Source organism: Apodemus sylvaticus, chromosome 16 (assembly GCF_947179515.1).
Source record: "Apodemus sylvaticus chromosome 16, mApoSyl1.1, whole genome shotgun sequence".
Lineage (NCBI taxonomy): Eukaryota > Metazoa > Chordata > Mammalia > Rodentia > Muridae > Apodemus > Apodemus sylvaticus.
The window spans coordinates 69,477,562-69,490,660 of NC_067487.1; positions in this window are offsets into that span (position 1 = coordinate 69,477,562).

Sequence of the window (13,099 nt, forward strand, 5' to 3'; positions counted from 1 at the left end):
AGTACTAAAAAATGCTGGAAAATAAAAAATGTTTTTATTTTAAAAAGTACCTAAAGTTACAGCTTCAGGGTCAGACAATGTGCCTCATAAGCAAAGGTACAGAGCAAAACTCTTCATTTTTCCATCTTAAAAGAGAAAACTTTACTTATTCATTTGAGGAAAAATATGTGTGTATAATTTAGCACTTGGTGTAGGTCATAAATATTTTATATAACTTAGAATAAATCTAAAATGATTTTTTCAATATTTTGAAGCATAGGAAAGAATAATTAGTTTTTATTTATTATTAACATTTATATCTACATTTATCATGTTATATATGTGATACATGATTTGCATTTATTATTTTGTATAATTAATACAATACTTGCAGGGTTAGTTTAGGATATGCTAGTTCCTATGTCATTTTAATTGTATAAATTTATCATATTTTTAAAAAAATTGTAAACAAAATATCCTTGTTCTAAATTATATTTGAAATGATTAGGCATGTCTTGTTGAAACAGGTAAGTTTATCCATAATCTATCAATCCATCATCTATCTATCCATCTATCTATCTATCTATCTATCTATCTATCTATCTATCTATCTATCTATCTATCCATCCATCATCTATCTCTCTGCCTTTCTGTCTGCCTTGTCTGTCTGTCTTCCTTTCTTTCTCTTTCTTTCCTTTCATCACCTATCATATCTATCTATCATCTATTTATCTATCATCATCTATCTATATACCTATCATCTATCTATTGATAATGAAAAAACAAAAAGAACATAGTCATAACCTTTTAAAGAATCTTTGAAAGTAAAAACACATATGAAATTTTTCTTAATTCCAAACACTTTGTCTCTCTCTCTATATATATATAAACATTATTTATAGTATATCATATAATTTTATATATAGTATATAAAGTATATGTACATACATATACAAAATTTTAGTTATAGCACAATTATACCACCAAATTAACAGAAAAACTATGTGATAAACTTATACATATTTAGAGTGTAGAAGATTAACTGTGCTGCAGAACAAATTGCACAGCTATATAAGAGGAACTGTCTATCACAAAGCACAGACTAATGAACACTGGAGAGAATGATGATCAGAGTCATTTTCAGAATCTCTCATGCAACCTGACAAGTACCACCTCTCCTTCCCTTCCCCTAATTCCAAATTATTAGGTTATATGAAGTCTGGTGTTTAACCAACCATGGCCTTTTTAGGCATTTGGCATTTTAATCAAGACATTCTCATTAAATTCTTTCCTGCAACCTCTTTTTTCTTCTTTTTCTAAATTTGAATTCAAAGGCATTAAAATTTCATTGCTGTAGCAGTAATATCAGTATGGCGAATTTCTTCCTCCTGTTGGGCACTGATATTTCTTACAAACAAAAGAAGAAGCAGATTATCTTCATACAAACAACATGGTTTTTAAAACTGTGTCTTATATTTTAATAATCCCATGCTTGAAAAACAAGACTACACATGAAGGTAAGAGTTTTGGAGCATAGATACTTTTAAGTTTAGTTTTACTTTACTACACATAGTAAACTAAGAACAGGATAAAGGCGACAAAAATTCGACCCATAGACTAAGCATTTTGTAAAATTTCTTGGTAAATATTGACTGGACTTAACTCATCTCGGCAGCGTATGACTTTAATCATGTCTAATTTCTTGGTAAATGTTGACTTGATTTAACTCATTTGGGCAGAGGATAACTGTAATCATGTCTATCATAACCTCTTAGATGCGTCTTTCTTTCTTTAGTAATCTCATTCTGTCTGAGAAAACTGCTAAGTTTAGATTAGTTCTATCTCTTTTTTCCCCTCTGCCCCACTCTGACTTCTTTGGAACTTTTAACGGGAACTAATTACGCATATAGAATAGTAATGTCAACAATGGCAGGAAATGTTCAGAAAACATTCCTGCCTCGACTCGACACTTATTATTGGGCCAAAGAAGATGGAGTGCTCTTCATTTTTGACATTGGGAGATATTTATAGCATCTTCCCACAACATGAACAGCATCCGACACAGCACTGCTGTGATTGTTATCAAAGGAGGTTAAGAGAAAGAAGAGATACTTTGTTGTAGTGAGTCACCTTTTGTTCATCTCTATTACAAGATGGCACTGGCCACATGCAGCTCCCTGGTAGTAAATTACTTTAGTACATGCACAGTGTGCTGTCTTCCTTATCACATTTACATGCTAATGAAGAACTCACTTAGTTCACCAATGAGGAAGCGACTGGCTATCTCCCTTGGCAGACGGGGCTGAGTAGGCTATATAAGGTCAGGCTGGGAGAGAGCCCAGGGCAGCCAAAAGAAGAAATAAGCTTAATTCAAGGTGTCCCGAATAAACCATAAGAAGGAAGAAACTCCCTGGTGTTGCATCATCTTTGCTGGTGAGGGTGGATGTGACACTTTGTCACTGCTACAACTTTGAGTTTTTGTGCTTGAGAGATTTTCAAAATCAACATTCTTCTTTTAGAGTGGAGCAAAGTGGGATTCAGTAAGAATGCAGTAACCTGTCTGGAACCAAGAACTGACATGATGATTAGGGGTGATGCTGTGGTTTATCATTCTCTGACTGACATTCCTTCTCATCAAGGGTGTGGAGGAGTTATTATTTTTATTTTACATTTTGGGTTTGTGTGCATGCATGAATTTTTATGTGTCCATGAGCATGTACATAAACATGCATTTGGAGCCAAGACATTGATGCTAGGAGTCTTCCTTGATCACCTTCTATACTTTGCAGGGAAGGCCTTTCACTTGAACCCAGAGCTGATGTGGCTAGTCTGGGGGTGTGCCTTACTCTAGCAATCTCATTTCCATTTTCCAAGTGCTGAGACATGAGGTGGCCATCCCTACCTGGGATTTATGAAGGTGCTGGGGATCCTAAGGTTCTGTCCTAATGAGACAGTTTTCCAAGAAATATCTTTGAAGCAAACCTTTAATTACTAATACTTTAAGTAATAATATTTAGAATAATTTATGGGGCTGGAGAGATGTCTCAGCTTTGTTCTTGCAGAGGACTCACATCTGGTAGCTGCCTGTAACTCCGGCTCCATCTGGACCTGGCATGAATCTGACTGCCTTGGAGATACACATGAACATGCATGCTTGTGTACATGTACACCCATACAAAATTAAATTAAATTAAAACATTAAATTAAAAAGAAAAGAGAATAATTCTACTTAAAACTTCAACTTTGAATTTTGCCCCATGACCCCTCACCCAACCTTTAGGCATGGAAATAAACTGAATAAATAAAAGTATTTGGATGGAAACCCGGAATTGACATGGCTGGACGGATGATGTTTATGGAAACAACTCAAGCCGAGTAGGTGTGCAGGCTAAAGCGGGTTCATGCGCGTATGCCTGCAGGCTTTTGGAAGACCTGTATTCACTTACTGTGAATGATATTTAGGCACTGCTGCTTGAAGAAGTGAACATGAATCATGATTTACCCAGAAGACCAATGGTTAAAGATGTACTCTCCTGCCAACTTCTATCATTTCAACACATCGATTACTGAAAATTTAGCAGATAATATTACCACATACTTATGACAATTAAATTAATATGCAAATTATTAGTAGATATGTTGTACTGTGTAGCAAAAAATATAACAATGTTAAGAAGGAACTAATATGGGCTCTATGAGGATAAATATAAAATGAGTTCATTGCTTTTATTTTTTTGTTATAAAATATTTTCTTCCCTTAACAACTCCTTAAAACCAAATAGCTTAGTAAAATATTTTTTTAAAACTTGAATTTACAGCCTATATAATTTCTAATAATATGCTGATGAAAGATAATAAGTCAGAAGTAAAAATTTCCACAGGTCTGTGGGTCTCTGTGGAAGCTCCAGGAGGCACTGGGGACTGCCTTTGTCGAGGTCAAAGAAATTTGTCAAGAAATGTGAAACACTATGAAAATACCAAACCTAAGAATAATAGGCATAGAAGAAGATTCCCAGCTACAAGGCCCAGAAAATACTTTCAACAAAATCATAGAAGAAAATATCCCCAACCTAAAGAAAGATATTCCTATATACATACAAGAAACTTACAGAACACCAAATTCTACCATCACATAATAATTAAAAAACTAAATGTACAGAACAAAGAAAGAATATTAAAAGTTTCAAGGGAGAAAAGGCCAAGTAACATATAAAGGCAGATCTATCAGAATCACACTTAACTTCGCAACAGAGACTCTAAAAGCCAGAAGGGCCTGGGCAGATGTCTTGCAGATTCTTAGAGACCACAGTTGTCAACTCAAATTGCTATGCACAGCAAAACATTCAATCACCATAGATGGAGAAAACAAGGTTTTTCATGACAAAACCAAATATAAACAATATCTATCCACAAATCTAGCCCTAAAGAAGGTATTAGAAAGAAAGCTCCAATCCAAGGAGGCTAACTACAACCAAGAAAACACAGGAAATAAATAACCCCCCACCAGCAAACCAAAGGAAGGGAAGCAAGCAAACACACACACACACACACACACACACACTCACACCTTCCACCACCAACATCAAAATAACAAGAAATAATATTTGATGGTCATTAACATCTCTCAGAATCAATGGACTCAATTCCCCAATAAAAGGACACAGGCTAACAGACTGGATGCAAAAGCAGGATTCACCATTCTACTGTGTACAGGAAACACACCTCAACAACAAAGATAGATATTACCTCAGAATAAAGGAACGGAAAAATATTTTCCAAGCAAATCCAAGCAGATCCAAGAAACAAGCTGGAGTAGGCATTCTGATATCTAATAAAATAGACTTTAAACCAAAATTAATCAAGAGAGATGGGGAAGAACACTTCACACTCATCAAAAAAATCTACCAAGATGATATCTCAATTATGAACATCTATGCTCCAAATACAAGGGCACCCATATTCATAAAAGAAACATTACTAAAGCTTAAATCACACATTACACCCCATATATTAATATCAGATGACTTCAACACTCCACTCTCATAAATGGACAAGTCATCAAGATAGAAACTAAACAGAGAAGTAATGAAACAGAGGTTATGAATCAAATGGACCTAACAGACATCTACAAAACATTTCACTGGAACACAAGAGTATACCTTCTTCTTAGCACCTCACAGAACCTTCTCCAAAACTGACAATATAATTGGTCACAAAGCAAGCATCAACATGTACAACAAAACTGAAATAACCCTCTGTATCTTATTAGACTAGCATGGAATAAAGCTGGACTTCAACCACAATAGAAACAATAGAAAGCCTACAAACCCATGGAAACTGGACAGCTCCATACTCAATGACCACTAGGTCAAGGAAAACATAAAGAAACAGACTTTATTTCTAGAATTCAATGAAAATGATTGCACAACATACTGAGAGTCATGGGACACAAGGAAAGCAGTGCTAAGAAGAAAGTTCATAGCAGTAGCGACCTTCATAAAGAAATTAGTGTGATCTCATACTAGCAACTTAACAGCACACCTGAACACTCTAGAACAAAAAGAAAACACATCCAAGAGGAGTAGGTGGAAGGAAATAATTAAATTCAGGGTTGAAATCAATAAATTAAAACAAAGAGAATACAAAGAATCAGCAAAACCAAGATCTGGTTTCTTTGTTGTTGTTTTCTGAAAATCAACAAGATTAACAAACCCTTAACCAAACTAACGAAAAGGTAGAGGGACATTATCCGAATCAACAAAATCAGTGAATTCTTAACAGAAAAATCTTGAATGGCTAAGAAGCACTTACAGAAATGTTCAACATCCTTGGTCATCCGGGAAAAATGCAAGTCAAAAGGACTCTGAGATTCTAATATCTGTCAGAATGGCTAAGATAAAAAACTCAAGTGAGAGTTCATGTTGTTGAGGATGTGGGGAAGGGAGAACACTCCTCTATTGCTGGTGGGATGGCAAACTTGTACAACCACTTTGAAAATTAACTTGGTGGTTTCTCAGAAAATTGAGGATAGTTCTACCCAGAGATCCAGCTATACCAGTCCTGAGCATATACCCAAAAAATGCCCAACTATACCACAAGGACTCTTGCTCAACTATGGTAATAGCAGCCTTATTTGCAACATCCAGAAACTGGAAACAATCTAGATGTCTCTCAACTGAAGAATGGATATAGAAAATGTAGTTCATATACACAATGGAATACTATCCAGTTACTCAAAACAAGGACATCATGAATTTTTGCAAGCAAATAGATGGGTCTAGAAAATATTATCCAGAATGAGGTAACCCAGTCCCAGACACACATGGTATGTATCTACTTTAAGACGTTAGCCATAAATTGCAGAACAACCCTTCTACCAGCTCCAAAGAAACTAAGTAATAAGGAAGGTCCAAGGGAGGATGCTTGACTCTCACTAAGAAGGGGAAATAAAATAGATATCAGAGGTGGATAGAGGGAGGGAGCTGGGTGGGGGAGGGATGAGCAGGGGATAGGGATGGTGATCAGGTGTTGGGTGGGGGACAGGAGAGGGCAAGGAGAGAGAACAGAAATTAGATGGGAGCATTTCTGAAACTAACCAGAAACCTGGGATGGGGAAGGGTCCTGGGAGTCTATGGGGATGACCCTAGATCATCCTAGCAGCTGAGGATTTAGATACTGAAGTGGCCACCTCCTGTGACTAGGCAGGTCTTCCATTGGAGGGAGGGGGACATCAACCCACTGACAAAACCTTAGACTTCAAATTTGTGCTGCTTACAAGATGCTCAGGGATAAAGGTGGAGGAGGATTGAGGGAATGACCACCCAATGTGAAACCCATCCCACGAGAGAGAACCAACCCCTGCTACTAATAATCATACTCTGATATGCTTGCAGACATGAACCTAGCATTACTATCTCTTGAGGGGTGTCACCAGGCAGCTGATGGAAATAGATGCAGAGATCGATTTCAGGGAGTCTTGTGGAATTCCCTACCTGGAATGCTGGTTGGGCCGAGTTCAGGGAGTCCTGTGGAAGAGTGTGTGTGTGTGGGGGGGAGGGGGGGACTGAGGGAGCAGGAGGGGTCAAGGACAGCACTGGACCCTTGGGGGCTCACAGAGACTGAACCACCAACCAAAGAGCACGCAGGGCTGCACCTAGGCTCCCTGCACATGTGTAGCAGATGTGCAGCTTGGTCTTCATGCAGATTCCCTAACTGGAGTTGGGGGTGCTGTCCCGACTCTGAGGCCCACCATTGGATCCCCTTTCCCTACCTGAAATGCTGGTTGGGCCTCAGTGGGAGAGGATTCCCCTAGCGCTACTGTGCCTTGTCTCAGCAGGGTGGCACCTAACAGGGGTGGGGAGGGGTGACTGGGAGAGGGGCTTGTGAGGGTGGAACTGGGAGGGGAAGGAGGGGAACTGCAATTAGGATGGAATGTGAATAAATTAATGAAGACATAAAGCTGCTAGATTTAACAAAAACCAAAACACCACCAAAAAAAAAAAAAATCAATTGCAGGCACTACAGAAAACAAGACTGAGAAAAATAGGTGGAAGGGGGGGGGGAGAGGAGAGGAGAAGAGAGGAGAGAGAACAAAATGTCCATTTCTATTGCATTAGAGTTGTTAACCAAGATAATGCATTATTGTATAACTAACTTGTTGCCTGACCAGTAAGATTTTCATATGTAATGTTCTAATAGTAAAAAGTAAATGAGTTTTGGTCTCCTTTTTGAAGTTTGTTAGCCACATTCATTTAGCCTCTCTGTAAATGTGGCTTGAGGAGGAGTCCTTGGGAGGCAGGCTGCAGAAATTTTGGCTGCAGGAAACAGAGTGTTACTCAAGTTGGACAAAATAAATGCAATTCTTTAAAGAACAGTAGTGGAGCCAGCCCTGCACCCAGTGGTGTTCTTGGTCCTCTGCGACAATATCCCTGTCTTCTGGTTCATCCTCCTGGGTTGTAGAGGGCAAAGGAAACCTCGTAGCAGCCATAACTGCTCAGTGCTAGACTCAAAGGATCAAGGGCATTCAGACATTCAAACAGAAGGCTAATTTCATAACTGTTTACATTTCAAATGACACAGTCTATGCTTTTCAATCAATTCCTCATACAAACAACTCCCAAAGTAGGTTTTCCCACATCTTTGTCTCATAATTAAATCCAAAGGAAGTTTAATATTTAACAGAATCATGGAGAATAAAAGTCTGCAGACACTAATGACCATCTTGAACTTTAGGCACATTCTGAATATGTAAGTTAATTATCATCCTTTAAACAAATGCAGGAGTGAGAATTCAATCTGCAAAGTGAAAGAGTCCAGGTGCTGAAGTCCATAAATCGCCACACACCTAGTTTTCTCTCTGCAGAGCACTGTTAGCTGGTTTTCATGTCTCCCTTCAGTGCCTACTTTCCCAAACTTGTTTCCTTCAAGGCTTTTCTTCTGGATACAGATTTGAAGTGTTTTAGCTGCTGCAGATTGTATTTGAAAAGTTTAAATGATGAAGTTGGGGGCCATAGTTGAAATCACCACGAAGATGGCAATAGTACCAATTTTCTTCTTCAGCAGAAAGGGCACTGTCCAGGAAGGCTGGGTGCAGGCAGTCTCAGGGCTGAGCGGAGAGTCTGTGGCAGTTTCTCTAGAAGCTGTTCATCTTTGTAGATGCCAGTGTCCTACTCGGGTGCAGGAGCATCTGCTTCTGCTGCTTGAGAGGGAAAGATTCCTAACTTAATCACGTGTCTGCTTAGAACTCTGCTTCCGCTGGAGAACCTTCCTCTCTCCAGTGCTATCCGTCTTCATACGGGGCAAGCAGACGATCAAGTCGGGGCCCAGTGTCAAAAACTCAGCTCATGGTAACATTGACAAGAGACAATGCTGCCAAGTAAACTACAACTTTATGTATTTTAAGAAAGTCCAATGAACATGAGAGGTTTCTGGAACATACACATTTATAATCTAATTTCAGGTTTTCTGAAGTGCCTACTGTCAGGGCAAAACAGCACCAGCATTTGCAGTTACACAAAGGGGAGAAAATGTCATTCATTTTTGCAAAGGGACAGGTCAGCATCTGTCTCACACAGACAGGCATGCAGATCTCTCTAGGATGCACAACTGCAGCAGTAAGTACATTTCTCCAGAAGGCTTAAGATAGCCTGACAAGAGATGCAATGAAGGACCAGACCACGCCCCTGCTGCTGGCTTAAGAGACTCAGTCTAGAGGCACTCCTGGGCACAGGCTCTCAGCAGCCCGGACTGCGAACACTCTACAGTTACAATGAGCTTCAGGTTGAACAAGAAATCCTGCAAGTAAACATCCTTCAACACAGTATACATTTTAATAGGGATTTGTGGAAAGACTGTTATTTAAAATATTTCTGTAAAATTTATTGAAATTTAAGCTTCAAAGACTCAGTATTGAGAACTTTGTTATAATCTGGTTTTACAGAGATAATTATCTTAGAAATCCTAATGATGGATTTAGCGATCTATCTATTGTACAAAACACTAGTTTTGATTTGGTTATTTGATTAACAAATCTTTTAATAGCTGTTACACATAATTGTGATTTCCACACTAATTTGGAGGCCTGTTTTTGAAGCACTGGATCTCATGCAGTTGCCGATGCTTTCATTTGCATTGAATGCTTTTATAGATAGAAAATGTACTATTTATTTATTTAGTATTATTTTTTCCCATAAATTTACGTCTAGCTTACCAAAAGTTAATTGAATGAAGAATTGTGTGTAGGTAAGTGCTCTAATGAAAATGAAATAAATATTTAAGACCTGACTGGCAACTGCCTGTTGTAACAGCAAATTAATTCTCAAGGCCAACATTATTCCCAATGCTTGGCATGTGTTCTGTTAACACAGTCTTGAGACCATTAAGGAAGTATGTGATCCCTATAGTCCTAAGTGAATACTGGCTAACAAAATGGTGGGAAGAACAGTGAAAAAGAAGGCATAGTGGATACATTTGATTTTTTTAGTTCATTAGTCATTCACCTGAAAAACTATGTAGGCATACATACATACATATATACATACATGCATACATATATACATCCACACATATGTATAAATCAATGATGCTCGCTTCCTTTGTGCTACTGATGCTAGTCCTATAACAACCTTTATTAAAAGCATTCTTAACAGTAACGTTTCACATCTTATTACACAGTAGGAGTTCCATCCATATTCCCAGAAAAAGTTATGGATGCAAACGTGTGTGTTTTGGGTGAAATTGTGAGGCTGCTCCTTCCCAGACTTACAGCTGTCAGCAAGCAGGAGCGCCAAACCTAAAAGGTTTTTTGGAAAGATCTGCAAACTGCATTTTTATGCATATTGTCTTCTGACTACAGAGCTTTCTACAAAGCTATAATATATTCTTATCAAACTGTACTGGAAATAAAACTCATAGAATGTAATAGCAATCCCCCTTTTGACGTAGAGGATTTTTTCATCTTAAGTGTACATTAACCTTTGGGAAGACACACTTCCTGATGCAGACACTCCAGGGCCAGGTGTTGCATGCCTGCCTCCCTCTTTCCCTTCTAAGTTTCTCTGTGTGACACCTCGTCCACGATTAGTCGTATCTGTCGGCTGTGACCCATCTGTGCCATGATTCCTGACCCTTCGCGATGCTTCTACTGCCAACAACCATCCATAGATGATCAGAAACAGGTTAAATCACAAACTCCAGACCAGTTCTTGCCTACCTGCCTGCCACTTGTTTTGAACTCAAGGGTCTGTTGGTTGCTTTCTGTCTACTCTTCAGTCTCCAGGCACCCAGATACTTTAGGGTTAAAAAAATCACCAGACAAGCTTCAAGAGGCAAGTTTGATTCACCCTGCCTGGTGACGGAGGTTTATGACAATTTCTCTAGTACGTAGGAATGTGCTGCACCACCACACTGAAATACCCCATTAGGATCAAGCCATAACAAATGATGTGGTACCAGTATGTGGCACATTACTTACAGGCAGGGTTATGTATTTCCACTGCTTTCCAAGGATAGATTCTCCTTCTCAATGTAAGGACTTTATAACCTTTTAGGTAGATGTTTACGGCGAACTGAAGAGACCATCTGCACAGTTCACCATCAAGATGAAAGAAAGTACTCTATGGATTATCTGAGCAAAGCCACCATTTTTAACACTGTGTATAATTTTACTGGAAATAAAATACTAAAACCTTATTCCTTAAGAGTTTGGCAATAATATTTGGAAGCAAGGTTATTATCTGACCACACAGAACCAGCCACTCAACCATTTCTTAAGGGCCTATAAATCCTTTGTCTCTATGATCCCTGAATTTTATTTAGGGTATAATGTCCATTTTACTTCTATGTACAGATGTCCACATTACAGTCTGACTTCTCACTCAGGAAAGATTATTCTGTCTTCATACAAACAACTTCCTTTACTTTTCCAATAAGCATTGAAGTAAAGGATAGAAATAAAAGGGTAGAAACTGTAAATCAAAAGCTGTATTTTATAAATTAAATATGAAGATGTGCCAAATTAGGGGGCATTTATGTACATCTTTATGGTGACTTTTCCATTACACAAACAGCTCAAGTACTTTTACAAAAACATTAAGTGATAAGTTCACTTGAGAATAAATGTAACAATGTGCATGTGCACACACACATAAACACACAGGTGCTAAGTTTACAAATGTGTCAGGTATCTGGTGGCCATTACTGAATTAAGAATAGTAATTACCAAGTCACCCCAGATTTCAATTATATTTATACAGAAATTGTGCATTTATAAAAACCTTATGAATAACTCTTTTCCAGGAAGACATTGTAACAATTTAACACATGTAGTAAGAAAACATTTTAGGTTCTTAAAATCACAATTAGATAAACGATTCAATAATCATATGGCTACCATGGATAAAGAATTCTATGTATATAAACATTTCTCCATCTTTACATCTGAAACAATAATTGTTAATTGTCTTAATGCAAATAAAGTAAATATTTTTGAAGTTTGATCTAAATCCACACACAAACTTCAATCAGCACTTTATGTCAACAAAATCTCTTTAAGTTTTGCAAAAAATTTAGATCTCTACTTAATTCATGTAAGATGGACAGATTATCTGAGGTGCTGTTTTCAAATAGATGGTCAATTACATTTAACCAACAATGTTACAAAGACACATAGGAACTTAGTATACAGCATACTGTGTAGTCTGTGTAAACTCCTGTAAAGGACTTAAACCTCACCCTCAGGTGATACACTGGGGTCAATTGTCACAAAAGAGAGAGTGAAATGTAGTAACTGGGAACAAATATTTATATTGGTTTTTTCAAGGAATATTAACACTTACCTTTGCCAAAGCAACAGCCCATCTTGCTTTAGAAATGAAACACTAAGTATTTTGGAAGCAGATCATATGATCCCAGTGACTGGGATAGTCAGAGTGAAGCAAACATTTATCCTACTAATACCCAGTAAATGCATACATGAAAACACCCAGACCTACATTAAATACTGTAACATTTAAATATTTTAGTGCTGTATTTCATTTTAAAATGAAATACATTTAAATGTATACAGCAAAATGTATTTGCTATAAATGTAAAATGTATACAGCAAAAATATTCACATTTAAACTCCATACAGAAATAATTCTTTTAATCAAGAAAACAAATTCTGTAAATTACCAAGGGAAACTCAACAGAGGAGATTCTGGTGAGACTCAGTCAGCTAAAGGTCTCTCTTCATAATAGGGTCTACAGAAGTAACTGAAAGTCTCAGGTGTGTTTATCATTAGGTCATTCAAAGTGAATTATGGCTCACGGGTAAAGTTAATGCTTTCTGGCGAGCTCAGTATGAAGTCCAATGCTGAGAAGGTAATTCTGGGCCTGGGAAACTACTCCTGCTTATATATTGTTCAACATATAGAATAGTGGTGCTCTTTCGCCATCCCAAATAACTTTTATCAGATATATCAACACTGGAATAAAATGTCAAAAGAACAAAACTGTTTACTATTTATCAACAGTGCTATATAAAATAACATGATCTCAGTAGAAGTGGGGTTTATGAGCAGAATTTATGCTGCCATCCCCCAACACATACATACAGATACACACACATGTAGTATGCATA